This window comes from Dipodomys merriami, unplaced genomic scaffold (assembly GCF_024711535.1).
Source record: "Dipodomys merriami isolate MVZ:Mamm:240054 unplaced genomic scaffold, mDipMer1.0.p SCAF_9, whole genome shotgun sequence".
Lineage (NCBI taxonomy): Eukaryota > Metazoa > Chordata > Mammalia > Rodentia > Heteromyidae > Dipodomys > Dipodomys merriami.
The window spans coordinates 53,135,939-53,162,760 of NW_027206512.1; the positions used below are offsets into that span (position 1 = coordinate 53,135,939).

At 40.7% G+C, this 26,822-nt stretch overlaps 1 protein-coding gene across 3 annotated transcripts in view; it reads left to right on the top strand.

Moving 5' to 3' along the window:
- The window catches only part of Ppargc1a (PPARG coactivator 1 alpha), a 649,949-nt gene that overhangs the window by 445,581 nt on the left and 177,546 nt on the right, over positions 1–26,822 (top strand). The window lies entirely within an intron of this gene.

Below are 26,822 nucleotides of genomic sequence, written 5' to 3' on the forward strand. Positions count from 1 at the left end.
TACATGGGATCAGAATGGAGAAATTCGGGTTTGGGATAGCAGCAGAGAGTGCGTTATGCTAGTGTATTTTATACTTTATGTAATATTTGTGAAGATATAAAACATCTTGTTGACTTTTAAGAGTATATATGTGTATGTATTTATATGTGAACACAAAAGTTGTAGGGCTAATTGTTTTATAGTCAAAATTCTCTTATAGATAATATATGATGTATAAATATTTATGGACTATGTGAACATATAATATTTATTTACATATACTTTATGATTTTGCTTATAAAACAGTCAACCTATACACACACACACATATATTATATATATATATATATGTTCTTGGGATGATTTAGACCACACAAAATGTGAGTATAGTGTAAGTACTTAAGAGAGAAAGGAAAGTTATCAATCTTCATTACATTGAATTCCTAACCATTTTTTCTTTCAAAGATTTCTGTCTGTGGTTAGCTTTGGTGTCTGAATACTTGCAACAGTACAGCACACCAGAACTGAACTCTCCATTCGCATTCATTTAACAAGTGTTTCTAGATATCTTGCATTAGGCCTCTAGTGAGCAGGGGACCGACTGGAGCTCTGCTCTCCTGAGACGTGTAGTGGAGTGGGGAGATCAGACGTGTAACAGGTGGTTATTACTTACAAGTTATGTGCTAGAACTCAGGAATGATGAGTTGTTGGGGGAAATTACAGAAGAGATGCTGTCCCTGGGCATGGTATCTAGGCCAATGACACCTGAACATCTAAAGCAGGGGAGATAGGAGCTAGGGGGATGTTGACAGAGATGCCTCAAGGTTGCCTGGGCTGAGTGAACAGTCTGCTTGGACTCAGAGACAAAGAAAGCACTATAGACTTTGACTGTGATGCCATAGGAGGGGGCCTTATTGAGGAGTGAGTGGTAAGAAGCAGGAAAAGGTTGGAGTTTATAGCGGAAGGAATTTCTCGCTGTTGGGATTCCTCTCTGCAACACAGATTTAGAGGGAAATTGTGTGTTACCTGTTACCTGAAAGGGAGGGAGAGACATGGACACACTCAAGTAATCTCAGCTTTGTTTTCACCCAGTGATTTTGTGGTTTTCTGCTTTTGGTTTAGTATTTCTGCCACACAGACGATTATAAGGACGCTTCTATTTTGTATCTATCAAGTATTCATAACATACCCTAAGAAGTGTTCTGGGACTTTGTAGCTGAAAGTAAGCCTGATACCTTGGGGTTCTCTTGTAACAAGTTCTGTGTTCATTGTCTTGGCAGGAAGATGAATAATGAAATACCATTAGGCAACCTGTTATTTCGTTATGCTTGAAGATAGGAAAGACAGAGAATTGACGTTCTTGATGGTATTTAATATGTACTTTATGGGTCTTTTTGTATTTGTCTCCCTGAATATATTATTTTTTAAACATGAGGGCTCAATGATAGCTTCATGTTGAATAACTACTATAGAAGCTCACAATGCTATAATGGAGGGAACCCACATGGTTTAGTTTGAATTTTGCTGGGTCCTGGGTTCCATGACCCGTGGCAAATTTTAGGGGCTTTGTTTCAGTCTCAATTTCATCATGTGTAAATTACAGAGGATACTGCCAACTGTGATAGTGAGAGAGAAACAATGAAAGGAGATCCTGTTTATAAAATGCCAAATGCAGTGGGAGTCTCTGGGAGCTCTTGTGTAAGGTTTATGGCTCCCTCCTGGAAGGAAGGGGAAGGCTTTGGGAAGGCCTCAGGGAGCTGGCTCTGCTCATCCGCTAAGCTCCGTGTTGTACCTTTCCAAGTAGAGCATCAAGAATGGTTCGTTTTCACTGAGTGCTACTTGAGTCATACACAAGTCATTTTCATTGGAGAACCTTAGTCATCATGTCAGTACATTGAAGTTTAATTGATGAAGAATGCCATGATCCTAAGTAGCTGAAATCTTATTTTCTCTGCAGCTAATCTCTATTAAGGGAACATAAATATTTTGGACTTTTTAATACAGCCTTAAAGCATTTCAATTAATACTGAGTTTCCCAGTAAACACTTCCCTTTCCAAATGTTTACTAGACAATAAGGAGGCCTTCAGTACCTTTAAGAATTCCTTAGGAACCAAGCAGAGCCAGAAAAGCCTTTAGGGTGTTTAAAAAACAGGTATTCTCTTCTATATGAGACCTGGAGAGATGAAGAGTTTAGTGTAAGGTGACATGGTGGCTCACCACTGAGGTTTGCTTGGGATGAAGTCTCCGAATTGGGGCTGACATAGCTGGTCTTATGATTTTTCTTGAGCAGTACTTTTCAAATTAGCACACCATTTTGTACCATCATTTCTTCACTTAAGAAATTGCATGTGGTTTGACACATGACATGCTTATCATATGCTTTCTGCATGATTGATCCTCCCAAATACAGTGGCTCTTCTTGGGGCTGCATGAACACAACCATTTTTATGTTGTGACAGTCTTCCATTATTATATACCTGAAATAATCAACTTACAAGAAGAAAAACTTGTTGGATCCACGGTTTTGGGGTTTCTAGTGAACTGTGTATCATGGCAGTACATATGGTAGACTCTGCTCACTTCAGGTAGTTGAGGAAATGAAAAGATAGTAGCAGAGGTGGAGAACCAGCATCTCCTGTAAGAGCACACTCCCAATGACTTAAATACCTCCCATTAGGCCCCAACTCTTAAAGGTTCCAGCACTTTCCAATAGTACCACAGGCTGGCAACAAAGCTCTTAACAAATGCATTTTTCAGATTCAAACTGCATCATAGTAGTGTGTGTGTGTGTGTGTGTGTGTGTGTGTGTGTGTGTGTGTGTGTGTGTGTGTGTGTGTGTGTGTGTGTGTGTGTGTATCTTCTAATTAGTTTAATAATCTGAAGATAGGTTGATTTTTGCTATTATCTCCATGTTCAGTTAAATATTATAGTTGGTGTTTGACTTTATAAGCATTCCCCTATCCAACCTCCCATTTGGAAATGTTTCCCATCCATGTAAGTTATTGATCAACATTGCCCTGTTTACTAGATGTACTTTATCTGTATTTCGCCAAAACATTTCTTCCTAAAAGTTAGAACCAATGCTTGTACTTTAGATGCTTAGCAGGAAGAAAGTTGCAAGAATGTATCTACTTGGCCCTGGCCTTTCCTGTCTCATATGTAACTGCCATCCCCAACCAACTGCCAATCCTTGCTCTCCCACCGACTCGCCATTAGGACCCACACCCTCGTGTGCAGAGGACAGGATTCTGGAAGTGAACTCCACTGTCCCACACCCTTTTTGCTTACCCAACCTCTGTGTTGTGAATGGAGTGCGTCCTTGTATAATTTAAACCCATTTGCCATTTGTTTGGAAGTCTTCGGAGGTGAGGAACAGCTGGCTCCCCGCCCACCATGTATTAAGCGGATCCACTTGAAGGCTGTTAGTAACTCATCTCTCAGCGTCTGTCCTCCAAACTTCCCCCACAGCCCTGTAATCGCTCCCAGCTCTAATTCCCAGGGCTTTAATTATTTCCATTTCTGTCTTCTGGCCACTTTGAAATATTTGTCAGTGTTACATGGCATTGCATCTAGAAGGTTCTTCTGACAGCTCTAATTCATGTCTTCCTGAAGGTATCAAGAATTTCGCAGTCTCTGAGCCTGATCCTTACATCCCCGTTCCTACCTGATTTGGCTATTTTGCAGTGGGAGTTGGGAGACATGGGTTTCTGTGCTTGCTCTGTTGCCAACTCGTTGTTTAGTATTAGGAAAATTCTTCTAACTGGATGAGTTTCAATTTACCTGTAAAATGGGGATAGGATGCCTCCCCCCCACAAAAAAACCTAACCTCATCTGCTTGCATAGTTCTTGGGAGGATCTTAGAGGTGACAGATAGGAAAGGCTTTTTTGAGAAATGAAAATGTCTGAGGAAAGTGATATGTGATTTTTCATCTAGCTTTATCTTATCAGCTACCGCCTTGATAAGAAATTTCTTATTTTTATATTAATCCTCTAAGGCTTTTAAGAAACTATTCATTCTTAATAGACTAGTCTATCTATCCATATAATTAATCAAAATTTAGTATGATCTACAATGTGCCAAAGCACAAAAGATGAGACACCCTAGTAAGGAAAACATTTGTGATATTGACCCTCACTAGAGGCTGAGTAGACATTTGAATGAATGTGGGAATTAGTGAAGGGCTAGGGTAAGTAGAGAGAGAAAGAGTGATATTAATTGAATAAATAAATTCATGTTTCAAATTGTGGTATTATAAGGGAGAAATTAAAGGAGCTAGTAGATGTAGGAAGGATTTCCTGAAGGAAATGACCTTAAAGAACAAACTCGAAGTAAAATGAGAGAGGGTGGAGTATAGAGAGAAAAATTCAGGTATGCATGACCAGTGTCTAAAGGTACCGGAAAATATTTTAAATTAAGCTTTATGATAACTTTTATCTAGCTTCTAAATTTCTATTGTAGGTATTTATTTTAGAGAAGAACATAGATATATAAATTTGTAGGTGACTGAATATTCATAAATTACAAGTGGGTGCGAAAATATTTTTAAACTAAATGTTCGATCAAAAAAAGGTCGTTTCAATTAGGTGCAGGCAGAAAATGGTTATAAATGAAGGAGTCTTACCAGTGGGCAGCCTTACAAAGATCAAGATCAAGATCAGTGGTGGAGTTGTGGTGAAGAGGAGAGGTTGCTGGTTCATGAAGGGCTGCAGACAGGGTAGGCAGCATGGAGGAGTCCCTTTCTTGTCTCCACCTGACAAATACTTCAATTATTCCATTATTCCATTGTTTCTATCTATTGCATTCATCAAACTTCTTTGCTTAGAATTTTGTATCTTTTCATCCAAAATCATATTTACTTTGTGTACATATATATCTCCATTATGTTTAGGTTGACCCTAATTTTCCTACCTGCACTTCAGATTATCATCAAGGGTGCATACAGAATTTCTTGGCATGATGCACATAACATGTCTCTTCCTGGTGGTTTGGCCAGTGACCTAAAGGCCTTGCACCTGAGTTTGATATATGCACACAGAAAGATAAGACTGTTTTTTCACCTCGTGAAACCTGGTGTACACCCAGTAGTGTGCTGGTAAGAGCAATGGTGGTGATCTATCAAGGAAAGGCACAATTGCAGAGAATTTCCTGTGCATTTGACACTAGATGCTCTACATGATTCCTTGCTTCCTTTCTTCCTACCTTCCTTCCGGTTTTCCATTTCCGGGTTTCCATTTCCGGTTTTCTAGCGATTTATTGGAGATTAGTCTCACGGAGTTTCCTGCCTGGGCTGGCTTTGAACCTCAATCCTCAGATCTCAGCCTCCTGTGTAGCTAGGATTACAGGCTTGAACCACCAGCACCTGGAGGATATGGCTGTTTTTTAATAAAATTTTATTTATAAAACCATGTGGTGGGCCAAATAGGGCCTGAGGGTTATAATTTTCCAGTCATTGTTAATGAAAATAATGACAACAATACAATATTAATTACTTCCATTGATCAACTACCATTCTACCTGCTGTGTTCCATACATTTTTCCTTGACTGATCTTTCTACAACTCTTCTCTATAGGGAGTGTTTTTTTTGTTGTTTTTTTTTTGGGGGGTCCAGTCGTGGGGCCTGAACTCTGGGCCTGTCCTTTCAGCTCTTCAGCTCAAGGCTAGTACTCTACCACTTGGGCCACAGCGCCACTTTCGGCTTTTTTCTTTTTGCTTATGTGGTGCTGAGGAATCGAACCCAGGGCCTCAGGCATGCAAGGCAAGCGCTCTACCACTGAGCCACCTTCCCAGCCCTATAGGGAGTGTTTTCAGTTCTCTTTTTGCAGATAAGAAAAATGACAGACAGAATAAATAATTATTTTTTTAACATTAAGACTCTGGTCTGTGACAGAGCCAGGATTTTGTCCTGGCCCCTTGTATCTTTTAGACTATGGGTAAATGGTTTTGTTTGTCTCTCAGTATCCAGTAGGTCTTCTTTCCTCCTTATAGCATCTTATATAAGCTGAACTGCTAACTTCTGGTTATTAAATACATTTCCTAACATTCCTTACAGTGGTGAGTGGCCCTGTGGAGGTTCTAGTCGACTAGCTGTAAATAAGCACAGTGCTGTCAGCTTATGGGCACTGGCCTAAAACAAAGAATATGAGTGTCTCGTTGTCTTACTTTTCTTCCCACTGGCTGGAATGCCGTCCTGGTGGCCTGCTCTCGATCAGCTCTTCAGCCCATTAATTGGAAGCAGTATATTGAAGATGACTTAAGATCTGGAATCATTTCGGCTATACCTAAATGATGGATTTAGCCTCTAAATGAATGAACTTGGCATTCCAGCCAACAAATTTTTCTCTTATTTCAGTCACTGTTATTTGGAGCATCTTTGTTATAGCATCTGAACCTAGCTACTGACCAATATAACTTGTCCATTTCCAGGATAGAAAAGGAATATTGTGGGGAGAGTCTCGGAAATACCTTTCCTTATGGAGAGGAGGGTATGTAATTGGAGTATTTGGGGAGACATGAGAAGAAAAAGTGCCATTTTTGTTTTGTGTCTGAGACACAACTTGTGTTTTCTTTCTTGCTATTGTTTTTAATGTATCTAAAATGTACTATGTGATTTTTTTTGTTTCTCTTGTATGTTCTTTTTCCAGGTATAGCCCCTGTTTTCACAGCATTTGATGTAGGTGCCCTGAATCTTGTATATACATTTTTCTAATTTGGGAAAGGGAAATAACAAAATGCTGAAACAAGGATACAGGTTGACCCATTGTAACATTGAGATGTACAAGGCACTATATAGAAAACCAACTTTACAACTTGGGGGTGATGGAGTTGTGGAGGTGGGGAGGGAAGGGATGCTAGGGGGAAAACAAAGGAGGAGGTAACAGTGTTTGATAGGAAATGTACTCATTACCTTACTCATGTAACTGGAAACCCTCTGTACACTATTTTTACAATTAAAGAAAAACAAAAAAAACCTTGCTTTCTTTCTGCTCAACTCTGATTTTTTTTAATCTTGACCTTACATTTTTTCATTCTTGCCTTTTGTGCTTTATATTTTTGGCAACATCTTCTCTTTTCCTCTTTAATTTATTCTTGTCCAACCCCTGAGCATTCTTCTACTAAGTCCAACATTTTCTTAGTTTCTCCATTCCTCATTCTACCGTTGGTCTGTGGTGTTATCAAACCCGAAGAAGGTAAAATAACTTTGAAAATAAGTGGGAGATGATAATATTCACTGGAGAAATTAGACTTCACAGCAACATTCTGACATACCTGTATGAAGGAATTCTAGTCCTTGGGTCTTAGTACTCTTTGATTCGGTGTGTTGTAAAACTCCCTCCCTCCTTTTGATCTGTCTGTGATAGTTGATGCCCATCTCACTTTCTAGAACTGTTGCTCTTCTTCCCATACCTACATTCTCTCTAGAGCCTGGTTGGCTCCAGCGGTGTTAGGATACCCGCAGGAGGATTTCTACAGCACTGGTTTCCTTGTACTTTCCGTTGCCCTCTTCTTGGACAGTATGTATTTCACTCATGTAAGTTGTAAGAGGAGAATCCACTTGCCTAGTTATGTTTCATTGGTATGAATGGGTGAATGAGGAGATGCCACTCATCCTCAGCAGTGGTCCTGAAGAGGTTATACATGGGTGGTATGCAGGACCAAGTGCACAGTGGAGAGCATCTGAATAGAGGTGAAACCAAAGCATGTAAGTAGTTCTTTTTCCTCCCTGGATAGCTAGCAAAGGACCTAGGCAACACCCCTCAGTGGGTTTGCAGCAGCTTCTTGTCCCCCCTGCAGGGTTGTGAATTGGGATCATTAAGTTTTAAGTTGCTCTGCCTTCTCTGGGTAAGTGATCATGTAAATATCAGATGCTGGAGGAGAGAAGCAAGTGCCTGCTCTCAAGATCTGGATTATTGCCTATTAAGTGACATCCAGAAGGATCTCAAGACTAGCACCCCCACCCCCACCCCCAAATCCTAAGCCAAGCCTACATTAGAAGTGCAGCCTTAGAAAGGCAAAGCTAATCATTGTAACCATGTAGATCGAGAGACCATTAATGTTTCTCATGCCCTGTGGTAGGAGGAAATATATTAAAAATTGATTTTTGGTTTCTGCCTTTGTCTGTGTAACATTTATAATAAAGTATACAGGAGAAAGTATCCTTTAAAATTGATATTTCAAAGCATTTTGGGCTTGTTGGTGTTAAAATAAATTTTTATTAATGGCTCCGTATTGTATAGGAAAAGGTCAGCTTCTGGGCATGACAATTTTATCTTCTTAAAAAGAGAGATGGTGCTAGCGTTCTTCAATAATTACATACAAGCCCAAATTTTTGCTACTTGACTGTGGTAAACCATTTTTAGATGTGAAATTATCTTTTGGATGTAATATGAGCTAACTGTAGTATCATGGATAGTTTGTTTCTTCCTCTCTGTCTTTTCTTTCTCTCTTCCTCTATTTCAGTATACAGTAGAGGATCACTTGTTTCGCTCTGTATATTCAGTAAGGGGTAAGCCATGACTTCCCCATCATGGCTTTGTCTCTGGGAGTCTATGATCAGTTTAGTCTTTTTTTATGATTGAAGAAGATTTTGTTCATCTGTGAAGAACATATTTCATTTTATTCTGCCCCTGCTTCAGCTTCCTGGAAATGATGTGGAAATACAACCCTGTGGGTGGTTTTTTTTCCCTTTTGGTCTTAATTTTTGTTTTCTTAGTCACTTTAAATAAAATATACTTCAAAAAAGCTTGCTCCATTTGTTCTGAATGCTTTAGAATGGCTCTTAGCGATAATTCCCCAGAAATGAAATGGCATGGTACATTTTCTGATGACTTTCATTAATCTGGTATCGTTTTACTACTGATTTGAGTTTATCACATAGGGTTACAACTTGATAGAAATAACACTGTCAAATGCCTAGGTTTGTCATGTGTTTTGTAATTCCCTCGATGATGAGTGTATATCAGCAAACAGTTTTTGATTCAGAGGAGCAGCAGAGACTGGGCACACTAATTGCCCCACCACCTAAAGTGTATAAAGAATGACATTTTGTGCTACCGAATTCATCATATTTTTAGAAAGATGATGTGATAGATTAATAAAACATAGCAACTCTTCTATGCAAACTGAATGTTTATAATAAATGGAGCATAATCTATTGGTTCTGCTATAAAGTGAATTAAAGTAGTCTCCAGCCAGTAAACTCAAACAGAATAGAGAAGATGGTTAGGTGACCTCAACAGGCAAAAATCTTACTATTGAATACATTATTTTCTTTCAAATGGTCTTCCCTTGTCACATTGGAGTGAGTTCAATGTAATGCTGGAGTCTTTTCTTTAGCTGGATGCAAATTGGGTACTTAGAAGCTGGGGCAGCGTGTTAACTCACATCTGAATGGAGTCCTCTAAATGCCAGCTGAAACTGTTGTCATTTGGATGTGATTGTCCTGTTGTAAGAGGAGCTAGCAGGTTTTAAATATTAGTGTGGCACCCACAGTATGTGACAGCTGAGGGCAAATTCATATACATTGTGATGCAAATGTATCAGGTAGCTATTAGAACCCAGGTTTCTCCAAGTACATTTACATTTTACCTTTATGTTATGCACAAGCAGGAGCCATGTTAGTCTTCCACAGAAATTGAAGGAAAGTGAAAAAAAAACCTGTCTACTTTTTTATATGTATGAATTTGTGTCTAATACTACTCAATCGTAAAGCCTTCAGTCTCCCATTGTGGTCTATATCAGAGGGGCAGCATCTTTATTTCATTCAGCATTTCTTGTTTGTTTTATTTTGGGAAGTTTTACAGAGAGCTTAGCTAATCTGACATTCTGTTCTTCAGCATAAAGGACTAAAATTTAAGGTAATGGAAAGTGGGAGAGAGAGAGGGTAGGGGAACAATGTTTGGACAAGAAATGTACTCACTACCATGCTTAAGTAACTGTAACCCCTCTGCATATCAGCTTGACAGTAAAACAAAGTAAAATCAGAAAGTAATGGTTTGCATTGGGCACCAGAATAAGAAATTCAATACAGAAAGAATAAATAAAAGGGCAAGGAGAGCAATGGCAAAGGGTGAAATCCTAGCCATTTCAGAAGAGCAGAAGAGCAGAAGAAGCAGCCTTTATATGGCCGTTAACCCCTGGTCTGAAAAACACTATGAACAGGCAACCTCTCCATTGTCAGGGAAGGCTGTGAAAAGCTGCTTCTAGAATGATAATTATTGATAGTGTTATTGTGGTCCAAGGTAGATAATGAGAGTCATCATCTTTTTCCTTCTCCTTATCCACTCCTTTCTTTTTTTTTCTTTTTCTTTTTTCTGTTCCTTCCCCCTACTCCCACCCCTCTCTTTTTTCCTCTCTCAACAGTGAGTCAGGGAAATCCTACAAGTTATTATAATTACTGTATTAGTCCATTCAGCTGCCATGGTATACCATCACATGTTTGGTGGCCTAAACAGCACAAATCTTAGAGGCAGTTCTGGAAGGCCAAACTCAAGGTGGTCAGCAGATTTGTTTGCAGGATGCCACCTTCTCTCTCTGCCCTCAGATGGCCTTTTCTTTGTTTGCCTCTTACAGAGACGTCATGACTATTGGATAAGTTACCCACCTTTATTATATTGTTTTATTTCTGTCTCTTAATGCAGTCAGATTGTATTAGGTTAGGGCTTGAACACCCAAGCATAGTAACAGGGGCTCAATTCAGTCTAAAACAGATACTTTGAAGACAGTGGAGATAATAGTTCACTTAGGGCACTGGAGAGACTGAATGTTCTGTATTTCCAGCTCCGAGAGATGTCATTCTTGTCATCATTACCTTTATCATCAGTGCTAAGATTTACTGTTGATCCATTGCTTTAACTTATTTGACCATCCCAGCTATATCTCGCAGTTACTACTGTGGGTCTTATATCACAGGTGTGGAACCAGACCTTTGGCTTACTTGCATATGGGAAATAAGAACTCAATTTCCTTTAGAACTTAAGTAATTGCTCAAGATTGTGGAATTTATCGATAACTAGGCATAAATTCAACTTAAGAAGCCTATTTCTAGCAATTGCACTATTAATGGCTACACTCTTAGAAGCATATAGCATAACTTAGATCTTGAAAAGACTTGGAAACTGCCATAGTTCAATTCAGTATTAACCAGGGGGTGAGGACTTCTGGCCTGTGGATCTTATAAGGCCCACACAATCCTTTGATTTGGGCATGTGGAGGCCATCATATGTGGGACTCAAAATTCAACAAATCTGAGAACTTTTGTCTTGACATCAATACCAGCCAACATTACTTGTCAAATGGCCCTTGGCAGGAAAAGGTTTCCTACCCCTGACTTAACCTAAATGACAAAAATCAAGGTTCTGAGGGTATTTTACTCTCATGTGGACAGTCAATGGAATGCCATCTGAAACATGCTAGGCAACTGGGATTATTATTGTTACTTCAGTTAATAAAGAGTCAAACAGGCTTCAGTGCATCCACTAGACAGATAAAGAAACCGAAGTCAGCAAAGGGTTTCAAACAATTACACAGTTTGTGACTGACCCAGCCTCTCTGCATTATAAACTGGCTCTCCCCTTTCTTCTGGCCTTCCCTACACCACAGCCATGTCCCCGCACCCCAATCCTAAGACTTACTGCTGTCTTACTTGAACAAGTGTCACCTAAATAAACCATAGATACAGGCTAGGGTGCAATCTAGCTTGCAAGATTGCTAATTGACACCTTCTGAAATACATTTATATTGTGCCTAAAAGAGATGAAATAATTAGATCTATATCTGTGCAGTGTTTCATTAGTTCCATAAGTATTTTCCACTTTTATATGACCATGAGCAAAATAAACAGGACTTGGGCCTCAAAGGTTACTGTGAAGTTTAAGTTAAGTAATCGGTGCAAAAGGATCCCATGGGCATATGTGCCCATGGGATAGTCTTGGCTGTGGGCGATGCCGTTCCTGTTGCTGTTGATCATGTCATTCTGGACTGTGTGACAATGTCTTTTCTGCTCTCATATAGGATTGACACACATGCACTATGGAAACACATGCACATGTAAACACAAGTGTATACATGTACACACATGCACATCCTTAAGCAGAGAAGAGTTTTGCATGTTATCGTCAATGAATATTCAATAAATGCTGGGCATAATGCAGCTCCCCACCACTTGAGTCTACTGTCTATGGCTTTATGTGTATTCTCTCTTTTTACCTTCCTATGACATTACAAGTGCCTCTTTCCGATCTCCAGCAGCTTTCAAAGTAACTAAACTCTGTTACTTCACGAGCTCTTCTTTCCCCCTCCACATCCCACTATAGGCGGGTCCTTTGTTCAGCGTGGTGATATAGCCCTTTCAAGGTTACCAGCCCATCCTGACAGCCAACAAATTTGTTTTGTTTTGTGAATGTTAGTGTCCTTTACGAATGATGTTCCGTGTTTTCCCCTGAGCTTTTGATTTCATTTCAGAAGTACATCCCATATATTCAATTAGGGACACTTAAAAAAAAAAGAACTTTTTCTACTGGTTTATAGTCCCATCTGGAGGAAGGGAGTTACTCTGCAGAATAAATTGAGTGTGAAATTTGGCTATGCAATAAGAATTCACTTCCGTTAAGGCAAAGAGAAGAGATGCATAAAATTCAAATCATGCATAGAATAAATGCTTTATCTTTAAGAAACATATAAATAGACATCAAACACCATAGAAACATAGAGGGTTTCCTCTCTCTTTTTTTTAAGAACCAAATTTGTGTGCAATTTCAGAGCAAAAACTTTGCAAGGAAAGATTATGCATGTCCAATGCTGATAAGACTGCCCAAATATAAATTTTATGATGCATTTCCTTTAGAATTCAATCTTTCTAGTAGCACAATCAAAGAAGGGAAAATAAAGTTTGAAAGCCTTTGGAGAGCCAAGGGCAGGCACCTGAGGAAATCAGGAAAGAATGAGAAGCTGATATTGTTGCTAATTTGTGACATTTTTGCTAAGGCTGCTCTCCTTAAAAGAAGGCACTTGCTCTAAATTTTCTTTCCTTCTTCACCCTAAGTATTGCTTTCCTGCAAGCACTTGCCAGTGATAAAAATTCAAGGTAGGAAGTGAGGGAGGGAGGCAATAGGGAAGTTTGTAAGGCCCATCCTGAGCCAGAAAAAAAAAAAAACCCACAGTGGAAGAACTTACTTCTTCTCAGCTGGATAGCAAATACAAGTCATCTTCCCTTAACTAGCAGCTAGAGCACCCCCAAGCTGACATTTTTGGCACAGATAGAAACCCTAGTCAAAGACTATAGAAAGGTCCCTTTGAAGACCCTTGGATAGCTGAAAAGAGGCTCAGAAAAATTGTCTTTCAAAAATCTTCCGAGGAACTAAGCAATATACTGCACATTTTTTTCCTCCTAAGATAGCATTTACCAAATCATGGCATGGAAAAATAGTATGTGTGTTTAGATAAGTTTGAGTACTATTGATTAAAGAGAGACCAAAAAAAGACATCTTACTTCAGGACTTTTCAGAGCCTTTTGTAAATTCATGAGTGTTCTGAATGCCTAAAAGAGAAACAGTGTGAAATAGTAGTTTGGTTTAACAATATATATCTCAGAGGTCTTGGAGGGGTTTTTTTCGGGGGGAGGGGCATGCTTGCAGCTATACTAGTATTGTGTTACACAAAGTACTTTTACACAAAGTGTGTTTGTGAAGTTACAAGAATGTATTAAATTATGGTTCATCTGGTGAATAAAATGTGACCTACCTGAAGGGTTGTGGTGACGCATCTGAAACTGCAGCATGTAACAAAAGTCCAACTTGGGCCATGTCAACCCATGATCCTCCGAAACTTTCTGCCTTGCACATCTGTGCCTTCTATTTTTAGACACTGCTGTTTATTTGCAGGAAATAGTGAATTCATCTTCCCAGCCGAGGTTTATTCTACCGGCGAGAGATTTCCGATTTTCATTTTTATCATTATCTCTTTAAACCTGATTGTGTTTAACTTCTCACAATTTCATTACTCCTGAGCATCACCTCTGAGGTTTTACATTTCAAGTGTTACTTGGTTTCTTTAAATGTCTGCGTCTCTAGTCCCATGTCACTCAAGGAGGAAGAAGTTCCCCTTTTCTGGCCCCATGAACCCGTGTGACGGGAGCCGGAGATGTGCAGCCATGGTGAGCTGTTCGCAGTGCAGGCGCTGGTCCAGATGATAATTTTTGTTTGTTTTTGGTTAAAAAAAAAAGGCTGCTTTCTGGTATAGCTATGAACAAGAGACTCTCAACTAATGAAACCAGAAACCGGACAAGTAGAGTCATGGCTACCTCTGCATTTTGGAGAGAGGGAGTGCTTTGCTGTGGGCACGTTCCTGCAGACAGGATTGGCCTTTAGTGGGTACCACACTAAAGAATTCTAATTGCCCTGTGCTCCAACTGCCAACTGCACAGATTACAGGAGTCCTTACTATACACTGCCTTAAACTTAAATACATTGCTTCTTTTTGCTATGATTATTCTATTCGTTCTATTTTTCTTTCTTGGCTACATTGTACAAAGGGCTGACGCTTTCACTATGATATTTCCATATGACAAATGAAGTATTTTGATTGAGTTCACCCCTTCTGTTAACTCTTTCTAATTCCCTCTTCTCCCTTTATCTTTATAATTTTTAATGGGTTTCACTATTCAATTTGCATCTGGGCATATAGCCTCACTTCTAAGAATCTGTGTTTTTACATTTAATATTTCACTTATTTAGAGAAAACATTCAGATACATGCACATATATACATATGCATATCTGTGTATATATGTATTAATAAATACATATGTGTGTATTTATGTGATATTTATACATGCTTTTATACAAATATAGACATACATATGTACATACTTGTACATATTTATGTGTCTAGATCTATCTCTATGTGTATATAGATACACATATATAGGTCTATCTATCTATTTATTACAGATATAATCACTCAGGCAATGTCCAGCCAGAATGGACCTCAGTCCAGCTTGGGAGCTGAGGCTTAGAGTTCCTGTAGTTGTGGGCTAGGTCTTCCTGTTTCCACTGATGGCTTCTGGGAAGGCTGACGATGATGGGTGGACACTAGATGAGTCAAGTAGTCAGTTTGGGTGTGTGTTGGTATGTTTAACAATTAGTTCAGTTCTATAGGCATGACTTTCAGACCAGAAAGATACTAGGAAATAGAAAAAAAAAAAAGGTCCTATTTTTTTCTCACTTAAGAAAAATCACCAAGTGACATAAAAATCTGAGGCATACTTTTTGACCTTTACTCAAAATCGTCATCATTGATACCATGCAGACTGGATATTATCTTGGAGTTGTTCCCATGGAGGTAAGAAGAAATGTCATGTGGTGGTAGCCTGACGTCATTTGGTTGCAGGGAACTCGTTTTGTAGGGATTGACACTCACACAATAGGTCAATCAAGGCCAAAACAGAGCACAGGACTCCATGAATTGAATCTGCTGCATTTTCAGGGTCAAATTCTAGCTTTATCACCCTAAGCCTCCGTATGGTTACCTACCCTCTCTAAAACGACACGAGACAGTACCTCCACCAGACATAAACAGCCAAGCGTATAAATTATGATTTGGGAAATTGGAGGGACTAGACTAGGACATGTGGCTAACAGCTTGTTTTCTGCTACGTTGCAAAATAGCAGGGCTGTGCTCAGAGTTGCAAGGTTCATCTGATTTCAGAGCCTACCATTAACTCCTTCGGTTTTAGTTCCAGTGTTAAAGCCTCAGGAGGTCCCACAGAAGCGCGTAGCTCTTAGAGCAGCAGGAAAAGAGTTGCTGGTGGCATTGGCTTTCCCGTCTTATCCAATGGTTGCTGAGATGGTGAGTGGGAATTTGATGTGCTGAAATGGTTGTGCTCTACAGATTGATGCATCAAGCTTTAGACCCGGATATAAAGGAGAGTTATTGAACAAAAGAAGTCTGTCTCAATGCTAGTGAGTTTATATTGCTTTTAGGAAGTGAAGCATGGGGTAAGTGATTCTCCAAACCATCCCCCTGGACTCTAGGGCAACTAGCATTTCTGTATCTGTGTCACTGTCTTGCTGTGTCATGTTTGCTTTTGGAAGGTTGAGGAGAATTGTGTCCTCATCTCTGTGGGGGATGAAACAAAGAGTACAGTAAAAAGGCCTCACTCAGCCCAGGGGAAGGGATTAAGAAGGGACATAATGGGACATTTTGAGCTGGTAGTATTGAAGTTGTCTCCTGCTGGGAGTATGTATCTGTAAGTGATGTTCAGCTGCTGCCTTTGAGGCAGGCATGTGTCTGGGTATCTCATTGTAGGGGGGAATCCAATGGGCAACCTAGTGGCAGAAAGAAGTCAACTATACAAATGTCCAGAAGCCCAGGGCTCTGATTCACAGACAGCTGAGATTATCATGGCTAGTTTGAAAAAAAAAATCAATCATCAAAGCCTTTGAACTTTCCAAAGTATCTAATACTTCTTGGGACAGAGTTAAACTGTCATACATATTAATAAGTAAATATTCATTGAGCACCTCTGCATTCATTGTGTACTTCCTGGTGCTGAAAGTGTCCCAAGAAAGAGTCCCAAAAGAGGCCATATGCATAATGGTTATGAATATATTCTGTGAAGTTGGCCGATGTGTGGCTGCCAGCTGCATCATTTACTGCGCTAGTGACTCTGGAAAACTACTTCACTCAGCTCTGTGACTCAGTTTCTCTAACTATCATCAAGCACATGGGAGTAGATCCTGCCTCATGGGGTTTCTGTGAGGTTCCTGTGCTTTACACACACACACACACACACACACACACACACACACACACACACACACACACACACATTGTTATATTAGCTCCATGCTGGTGACTCACTTTGAATCTAAATACTCAGAAGGGTGAGTTATGAAGATCATGGTCTGTAACTAGCATAGGCAGAAAAATTGCATGAGACTCTTATCTCCAATTTACCAGCAAAAAGCCAGAAGTGGGGGAATGGTTCCAATCTTAGAGGAAAAAGCCAAATGAGAGTCCAAGTCCCAGTACTAGCTCTCTCTCTCTCTCTCTTTCTCTCTCTCATCCATGCACACATACACACAAACACACACAAATACACACTCACACACAAGGGCATACACAATAAGTCCTCAATATCTGTTAGCCATTTTGTCAAGACTTACAAGATATTGATCAAGGCCCCGACTTTGGTAGTGTGGCTCAAAGGCCGGAGCCTGAACCTCACTCCTCTCCACCAACAACCAACCGTTTGTCTTTAGGCACGTTCCTTCACTTCAGCGCTTCTCCACAACACAGTTCTTCCTCATGGAAAATGAGAATCTTTAGTTGTTCAGTGGAGCAAGAGGGTAGCGCTGCGGATGTGTGATGGAGAAAGCACTTCGAAAGCTATCCAGTTCTCCACAAGGGCAAAGGCTCAGCACATGTTATCTGGCAGCATTTGTTAGTAAGGATGAGCATCCAGTTGTAGAAATAAGGGATTTAGGAGAAAAAAAAAGAGATGACTGCTGTAATATGATACTAGGAGCTGAGAATGAAGGGAAAGGAAAAAAGCATGTTAAAGATGGGCTAGTGGAGGGAGGTGTTCAGAGAAACCTGAGCCGGCACACTGGTGACCCGTCTCTCCAAAGGCATAGAAAACCAAGACTAAAGTTTGTGAGAATAGATGCAATTATATTTTAACAACGAGGTCCCAGTCTCTTTGTATTTATGAAGCCGTTAAAAATGCCGTCCTATTTGCACTATTCACATGCTCCTGAATTCTCAAAAAAATTTAAAAAATGCTCTCAGGATTCTAATTTTTTGAAAGGTAGAAGCTGAAGCTCAGCAAAGGACGGTGGGGCACTTTGCCAAGTCTCTGTGGGTTTGGATGTGATTAACCTGCATCAGAGTCTAGAATTGCAGCCAGGAGGACTCTACTTTCCTTGGTGAACACAGCGTAGGGGCCAGAGAACAGGCCTGCAACATTCGTTCCCTTCGCCCACAGGAATGCTCCTCATTCCAGCTGCATTATTTCCAGCTGCATTATTTTGGGAGTCTTCTTTGGTCTTCTCTCCTATCTCTGGGCTGTGTGACCCTGGGTGTGCTTTTCTTCAACATGACCCTTTCAAGGCCATTGCATCCCTGAAATTTCTGTGTGCAAAGCCTCCAGCCTGGACTCTTAGGTACTGAGTGAGAGCAGACGTGGGGTCCAACCTCATTCATGATGATATTCATGGAAGAGGGGATGACAGGCGAAAAGGAAGACATAAAGAAGGAAAGAAGTGAGCACCTGGACAATCAAAGATCGTAAGAATGAACTTTTAAGAGCCGCTTTAGGCCAGAATTCTTGTATTTCCACCCCATACACCTATGCTTTACTCCTCCTGAGCAGGCTGGCCAGTCTCATCAGAACATAACGGCTGTTGTTTGCTCCCTCTGCCTCACCTACTCGGCTGACACGCGGGCCCCGTTGCTTAGAGCTATGGCAGCCAATTTGGTCGATAATCTGCAAATTAAAAATTCAATAAGTAGTTCCCAGAATCATTTTCAAAAGCCAGGACACAGAAATTAACATGTTAATAATCGGTGCACGGTGGGGTGGGTTTTCTGCTGTGGATTGTCATTGCTTTAATTTGGTATTACAAAAAGAGACCACAGGATGCATTCTTTTAATTTTGCTGCACAGAATGTAAGCTTTTAGGGGTGTAAGTATCGATGTGGGGAATGATTTTTGCGGCAACTTAGGCAGGAAATAAATAGGGTGCTGTAGGATAGGATCCGTTGGAATTGGCTTTAATAATAAGGCCTTACCATCTACACAGCGCTTTTGAGCCTCTGCTCATCTCAAATGACTCTCACATTTGCTGTCAACAAGCCTTCGAGGTAGGCAGGAGCAGACGTTTCTTCATGTACTTACACATGAAATATTGGGAAATGCCTGGTCTCACACCTACAGTCTCTAAGCAGTATGGCATGTTAAGAAGTTGGCGCTCTCCATTCCTAGATGGGTATGCTTTCCTCTTCACGAGGAATCTACCCACATGCGAACAAACTCATATACAGGTTGTTCCAATGATCCAGGTGTAAGAACCTCAAGCCGAAATGCCCAGACTAAGAACGATTCCAGGAGCAACAAGACCTTGGCAGACAGATCTGGGTTCAAATTTCTGTTCTACCACAGATTAGCTTGGAGGCCTGTTACTTAAACCATCTGAGCTTCAAAGGCCTCACTTGAGTGAATGATGAAAATAATAATCCTCCCAATGGGGTAACTGTTATGATGAAAGCAGAGAGATGGGTGGGCAGGTGCGCAGGGGATGTTTAATAGAATTCCTGGTATTTGTCACTGAAGCTATGTAGACAAGGTACTAGAAACCGAGGGTATATTCAATGATCCGTATTGTGCTCCCCATTTGGTAGCCGCTGACTCCATGTGGCTATTTACATTTAAATGTAGTAAACTTGAATTAAAAATCTAGCTCCTCTGTCTAGCCACCCACGTACCAAATGTCCAATAGCTACATGGGACTAGTGACTTCCACATGGAACAGCACAAATATGGAGCATCCTCATTACTGTGATGTCACAGAAGCAATCACACACATTTGGAGAGCACACAGAACAAGTGGCCCACAGCCTCTGCTTCATGTCACCACGAGAGGAGGCCACTGGGGAGACATACACCAGTGTGCGCCCACTTTCCTTTGTTCTGCAATGTTGTTTACATTGGGGCTATGCAAATGACATGTGAGGAAATTCAGTGTGGTGCATTTAACGGGCCCACTCCAGAACATCCTGCTGATAATTGTGTAGAGCTCTGTGAATGGGGGGTAATTTCCTCCCAGGTGCCTGTTCGACACGCTTGTTTGGCATGCTTTATTGTTGGGTTGGATTTACACTCTGCATTTGCCCATAAAAACTGTTTCCAAAAGAAACAAGAAGCGTGGCAAGATAAAAAAGCGATATAAAAAGGGTATTTTGTGATTTATTTATGTCAAATTTATGGAAGATGACAGGAGGCATTACAGTTTCAAAATTAGTTGTCACAGTCAGGCTGTAAATCCCCATGGGACAGGAGTTCCTGAAATGCATTGGGGATGGGACCCCCCCGGGTCTGGGTGGGACCCCCTCAGACGGCCCAAGAAGGCCTGGGACTCTGTCAACCTCCACCGTGGAGCTTCACCATTCTCAAGCTGACGAACTGACAGACAACAGCTAACAAGTCCTGGTGCTTGCTAGCTATGCGTTAAACACTATGTGTAATTTCATTCATTTCCCACCGGCTTTGGTTATCGCAAGCATTTTACAGTGGAAACCTCTGAAACAGAAGAGGTATAGGGACTAAAGGGCAAAGGCAGAAGAAAGGTGATGGCTGATTTGAATACACTGTGCTGTCGCTAGGGGTTAGACTTCTTCCTGGCGTGTAGCATTCATTCAGTACCTACTATGTCCACACGTGGCACCGGACACTAGTGATGGATCCAGCAATTAGATGATAGGGGAGCTTTGCTCTTACAAGGGATGGAACTTATCTAGGAACAGCTGAGGTGCACACTGAAAGAAAGTGACATGTGGAGTTTTCTGGAACCACAGGGAAACTCCTTTTAAATTCCAATTGGAGAACATGGGAGAGAGAGAGTCTTTGAGATACCTGAATGGGTCCTTAATGATCAGGGATGGGCAGGTGGATGGTGTCATGACTTCTCTGGGTTCATGATGTGAGCATGTTTACCTTCCCAGGAAGTGAGCCTGGATGGCATGTATCCACCACCTACACTATTTAAAAAATTCCTTGTGAGCCGGGCGCCAGTGGCTCATACCTATAATCCTGGCTACTCAGGAGGCTGAGCTCTAAGGATCTCAGTTCAAAGCCAGCCTGAGCAGGAAAGTCCATGGAACTCTTATCTCCAATTAACCACCAGAAAACTGGAAGTGGTGCAGTGGCTCAAAGTGGTAGAGCACTAGCTTTGAGCAAAAGAGCTCAGGGATATCGACCAGGCCCTGAGTACAAGCCCCAGGAATGAAATGTTTTTTTTCCCCTGTGTTTGGCTGGCAGGTTATATCTCAATAAAGTAAGGAGAGGAAGGTGAAGTATGTCCTTCAATAAAAAGATATACTTACATTTTTGCATTTCAGTTTTGACTGACATATAGTAATTGTTCATACTTATATGAGTTACAATGTGATACACTGATATGTATGTATCATGTGTAAAGATTAAATCAGAGTAATCAGCATACCTAACACCTCAAACATTTATCATTTCCTCTATCTACATGCAGACACATAAGGAAGACTGAAACATAAAATGAATTTTTGTATGTTCATTATATAGTTAAATATATAATGAATGACTTGTTAAGTCAGTCACCCTACCAAACTTACTACTCTTATCTATCTGAAATTCTCTACTTATTAAGCAATCTCTTCCTACCCTTTAATACGCACTATTCTACTTCCTACTTCTATGAGTTCAACTTTAAACTTAGCTTCTAATAAGCACTCTCAATGTTACTAGTTCCTCCTTTTGTTTTCCATTGAGAATTCTTTGTTTAGTTCTTAGCTATTGATGCTTTCAGACATGGTGGAATGTGCCCATAATCCCAGCAATAAGGAGGCTGAGGCAGGAGGATCAAGAAAGTTTCAAGTCAACCTAAACTACCCAGTGAGACTGTCTTAAAAAAAAAAAAAGAGCTGGTACTAGACAAGCAGAAGAGCTCAAAAACTATGTATGTATGTATGTATGTATGTATGACCATAGATGATGCTAAGTAAAATGAACCCCAAGATAGGGACACGAGGTTTTTATCTTTGTTGATGTTGTTTTTAATGTACTATGTAATTTTTTTGTTTCTTTTGTATGTTCTTCCCTCCTTGTATAACCCCTGTTGTTACTGTATTTGATTCCGGTGCCCTGCCTCTTGTATATACATTTTTTCTAATTTGTGGAGAGGAAGGGAAATAACAAAATGCTGACATAGGATATAGGTTGACCCATTGTGACAAGAAGACATACAAGACACTATGTTGAAAACAAACTACAACTTGGTGGGGAGGAAGAAGTTGAGGAGGTGGCAGGGAAGGGATGATAGGGGGGAAACAAAGGAGGGGGTAACAATGCTCGATAGGCAATGCACTCATTACCTTACTCATATGAGTGTAACTTCTCTGTACAGTATGTTTACAAAAAAATCTTAAAAAGAAAAAGAGCCAGGGGACTGTGACTCACACCTATAATCTTAGCTACTCAGGAGGCTCAGATCTGAGGATTGTAGTTCAGAGCCAGCCTAGGCAAGAAAGTTTGTGAGACTCTTATCTCCAATTAGCCACCAGAAAACCGGAAGTGGTGCTGTGGCTCAAGTAGTAGAGTGCTCACCTTGAGGTGAAGAGCTCAGGGACAGTGCCCAGGCACAGAGTTCAAGCCCCACGACTGACAACAAAAAAAGAGATATCATCATTATGCCCTGCCTCCAAAGACATTCTCTTCAGCCTTTTTCCTGTCTCCCTCTACCTAGTTCCCTGTGTGGTACCCTCCAGGCATTTTATATAGATTTTCAGATGACCCCCTGATCTGAAACAGCAGTGGCAACCTTCCCTTTTGAGATCCATGTAGCTACCTGCTTACTGACCTTTGTGTGTGTGTGTGTGTGTATGTGTGTGTGTGTGCGCGTGTGCGTGTGTGTGTGTGTGTGTGTGTGTGTGTGTGTGTGTGTGTTTGCCAGTCCTAGGGCTTAAACTCAAGGGTCTGAGCTCTGCCCCTGAGCTTCTTTTGCTCAATGCTAGTGCTCTACTCCTTGTACCACAGAATCGCTTCTAGCCTTTTCTGAGTAATTTATTGGAGTTTAGTGTCCCATGGACTTCCCTACGTAGGATGGTTTCGAACCATGATCCTCGGATCTCAGCTTCCTGAGTAGCTAGGATTACATGCATGAGCCACCAGCTCCTGGCTCACAAACCATTTTTAACAGACTTGCTCCACGGCCCCAACCTTGCCTTTTCCCCCTCTGTGCTCCCTACTACAATAAGAGATACCGTGGACCACCATGAAAGGAAAACTCCAGCAACCATTTTTATATCATACCAATCATTCAATACTTAGGATGTCTGAATGTGATCTCCATTTCTAATCTGTGGCCTTTGTAAAAAATTCTAGTGGTTATTATTGGAAGAACAGTAAAGAGGAGAATCTAGAGACAACTTGGCTTTCTAGCCTCAGGCACTAATCCTCCTTGAACATTGGTTTCCTCATCTGCAAAATAAAGGCAACATGTAATATCTGCATCAGAAATGAATCCTAGCAGAGGGAACACCATTTAAATGTCTGCAATTACTATAAAACATCTGCAGTACAGGATGCCAGGCTGAATGCTTCCTCTTACAGTCTCTGCTACACTATGAGGATTTCTATAGGCCCATCTTACAGATGAGAAATCTGACCCTCCAAGAAGAGACATAACATACCCACACATCTAGAGAAGAACAAAACTGATATTGTAGCACATATAGGATTGAGGGTCAGATCCCCAGGCCCTTTCCACTCTTCTTCCTAGATTTCTCTTGGAAGGATCTGGGAACTGACCTCCGAGCCTTTCTCTACCATTTCTTCCTCAGTTATCAAGAGAACTATCCTAAAAAGATTAAGACATCAGAAAAATCGGTATCTTCCCTGGTCTATCAATCGTTCCTCAACCATCACCTAGGCCAATTCTCCAGGAAGACCAGAGGCAAATGTAGGATTTCCAAGAGAGGGGTTGATAAAAGCAATCACGCAGTTATCAGGGACTCCGTATTATAACCATACATGTATGGACTGTTAAGCTTACCTCACCGTGCTGGAAATTGCATTGACTCCCATCTGGGGCTCAAGTTAAGTCTCTGCCTTCATGTGGACCTGCGATGTTTCCAGAGTTTCTCTACCTTCCCATAGGATGACACCTCCTCCTTTTGTTTCAAATGGGCTGCAAGTCCTTACTGATGATTAAGAAGGACTTCCAGGTGCTGGCAGACAAAGGCATGACTTAGTACCCATGCCATATAAATCATATGCGGATAAAAAGAGACAAGTAAATTAGATCAATCAGAGGCCACTCATTTACTCAGCTGGGCACACTAAAAGTTCCTCTGGCTTTGTTTCTTGCCAGAAGTGAATGGAATTGAAAGTAAAGATTTTCAATGGTATTTTGCTCACAAAGGTTTCCTGCAGTGGAAAGGAATGATCTCGCCATGGTAATAGCAAGAAGAGAAACTAGGGAGGGAGAATAATCTGAAGCATTCATCTCCCTGATGATTTTCTTTATCAAAAAAAAATCATAAGGGATCAACGAGGTTTAACCCGAGGCCTTCATTTATTGAGCCTGTGTTGTCACAAGTGATTCATGGTGGTTTTCCAGAGGGTCTCGTTCCGTCATGTCAGGATCACAAGATGTCATTTTACAGTGAAATGGTCCCTATCTGAACGGCACCGAAAGATGCCAATTGCAATTCCAGAATCGCAATTTTCAAATATAGCTCACAGCTTATTCCTGGTGAGAACCACTTTTCGATAGTCATGGGCATGCAAAGTGTTGTGCCAGGGAAAAAAGGTAGAGAGTGGGGTTTGTGTGTGTATGTGTGTGTGTGTGTGTGTGTGTGTGTGTTTACTTTTTGAATGAAAGGAAATTTCCAGTTAGGAGCTCAAGTCCTTGGAGCTTAAGAGGTCTCCCTTCTTTCAGGGATGCTTGCTGGGGAAGCCCTCCTGTGGGCCCAACGAAGAGCTAGAAAGAACAGACAAAGTCCAAGCCAACAAAAGCATAGCCTAATAGTGGTTGTGTTTAGCACCTACGCTGCTTGGGCCTCAGTCAAGTGCCTATTCAGACTTTCCCATCTCACTACATTTTATCTAGAAGAAAAATGTCTCCCTGCCCTGTCTGCCTTCTTTTCAAAAGATTGTATTAGCATAAATTAATTGCACAAAGGAGTTCCGTTGTGATATTTACAACGTGCATATAATGGACTTTGATCAGGTGTACCCTGTCCATATTATTCTTTTTAACCTCTTTCTCCTCCTGCCTCTGATTTAGTAATTTGGGGTGGGTTTTGTTATGCCATTTTCTACACACACACACACACACACACACACACACACACACACACACACATGCACGCATGCACACATGTACATACATACATATGTATGTATATAATGTACTTCTGCCTGAATGCCTTTTTTTGTGTGTTCTTAAAATCATGAGAGGAGGAGTTGTGGAAGATGAGCCTATTTGGCCTTCTCAGCAGATTTGCCATTTCATACTTTTTTTCCTCAGCCCTTTTCTTACTGGCCATAGAGTTTGACTTAGTTGAAAATGGCATCTAACAGCACAAATGCTCATTATCTTTATTGGTCATGATCTACGAACCCATTTCTTTGTCCAAAGCCTTCAAAACAGCTTATTAGTTAAAGTACACACTTGGACACTTTTAGGACTGGTGTCACTGTGCATGTTACTGTCACTCTATGGGGAAAGGACGATTTCAGAAGAGTTGTCTCTGCCTAGCATCTCATCACCGCCTAGTATGCAGGGGAGGCTGTGATGGACAGAGAGTATGGTCATTTCATACCTGTCCTAATTGCCACAACCAAGTCACAGGGGATGTGGGAGGGTGGGGAGAAGATGTTGTCATTCACCCTGATTGCCATAAATTGTGCTGGAATTGAATTCATACTGAAATTATCTACACATGCCCAAACCAGTTATATGGTAGGAAGATGTGTGGGTCAGAGTAGAGGTGGGCACTGTCCAAATTAACTTCTAAAAACACAGGAACCTCCCATTCTAAAGACACTGGAGCCTCCCAGAATCCTGTGGTTCCTATGGAAGTCCAAGGATAAATCACATTATAGACTTTAGCTGAATCCCTGGATGTTTCCACAAGTAGATCTACCATATCCTACTGCTTACAAGGTACTGACTACCTTCTCTCTGCTGGAATACTCAGCAGAAAGAAATTGAACCTAATTGCTTGCTACACTGTCATCAGGACTTTGGCTACAGTGGCATGTCCTTTTATAGGAAGATACTATTGGGATGAGATAAAAATCCTTAGGAGAGGATCACAAAGACTCAATAACTATGCACATATAAAATAATATGTATTGAAGTGATGTCCAAGAAATGGAAACAAGAGTTTGTTTTTCTTTGCTTCTGTTTTTCTTTTCTTTACCCTTTGTCCTATTTGTAAGTATATAATTTTTGTGGCGTGTAAGGGGGAACCACAGAAATGGTGGGACCAAAGGGTGAACAAATGCAGCAGTGACACTCACTGGGCATTATGTTGAAAGTGAACTATACAACTTATGGTGGGGATGGGAGGGAAAAACTGGGAGAAAGTGAGGGTAGGGGTGACATTGTAGACTTTATCTGACTTATGTAATATATTACTTTGACAGTAACATATATAGTGTGTATATGTATATGTGTATATGTGTATATGTGTATATCTATCTATCTATCTATCTATCTATCTATCTATCTATCTATCTATCTATCTATCTATCTATCTATCTATCTATCTATCTATCATGTGGTAACTCTGGTTCTACCCCTTCCCTGGAATTATTGGTAACTACAGGGATGTGATTTTTTTTAAGCACCCAGTAAAAGCACAGGTATGCAAGTGTGCACGTGCATGCGCACATATCCTTTTAGCCATCTTTTTAAAAATGCAATATTTAGATTTAGCTAAGTTAAGACAAGAAACATAATTAGTGCAACTCCTCACATATTATTTCCTTGGTAACTCTGGGAGCGTTTACTGATCAAAGAGGTTGATCTAACCACCATATAGCTTTTGCCATATGCTTTACCAGCCCAATGAGACTATCAG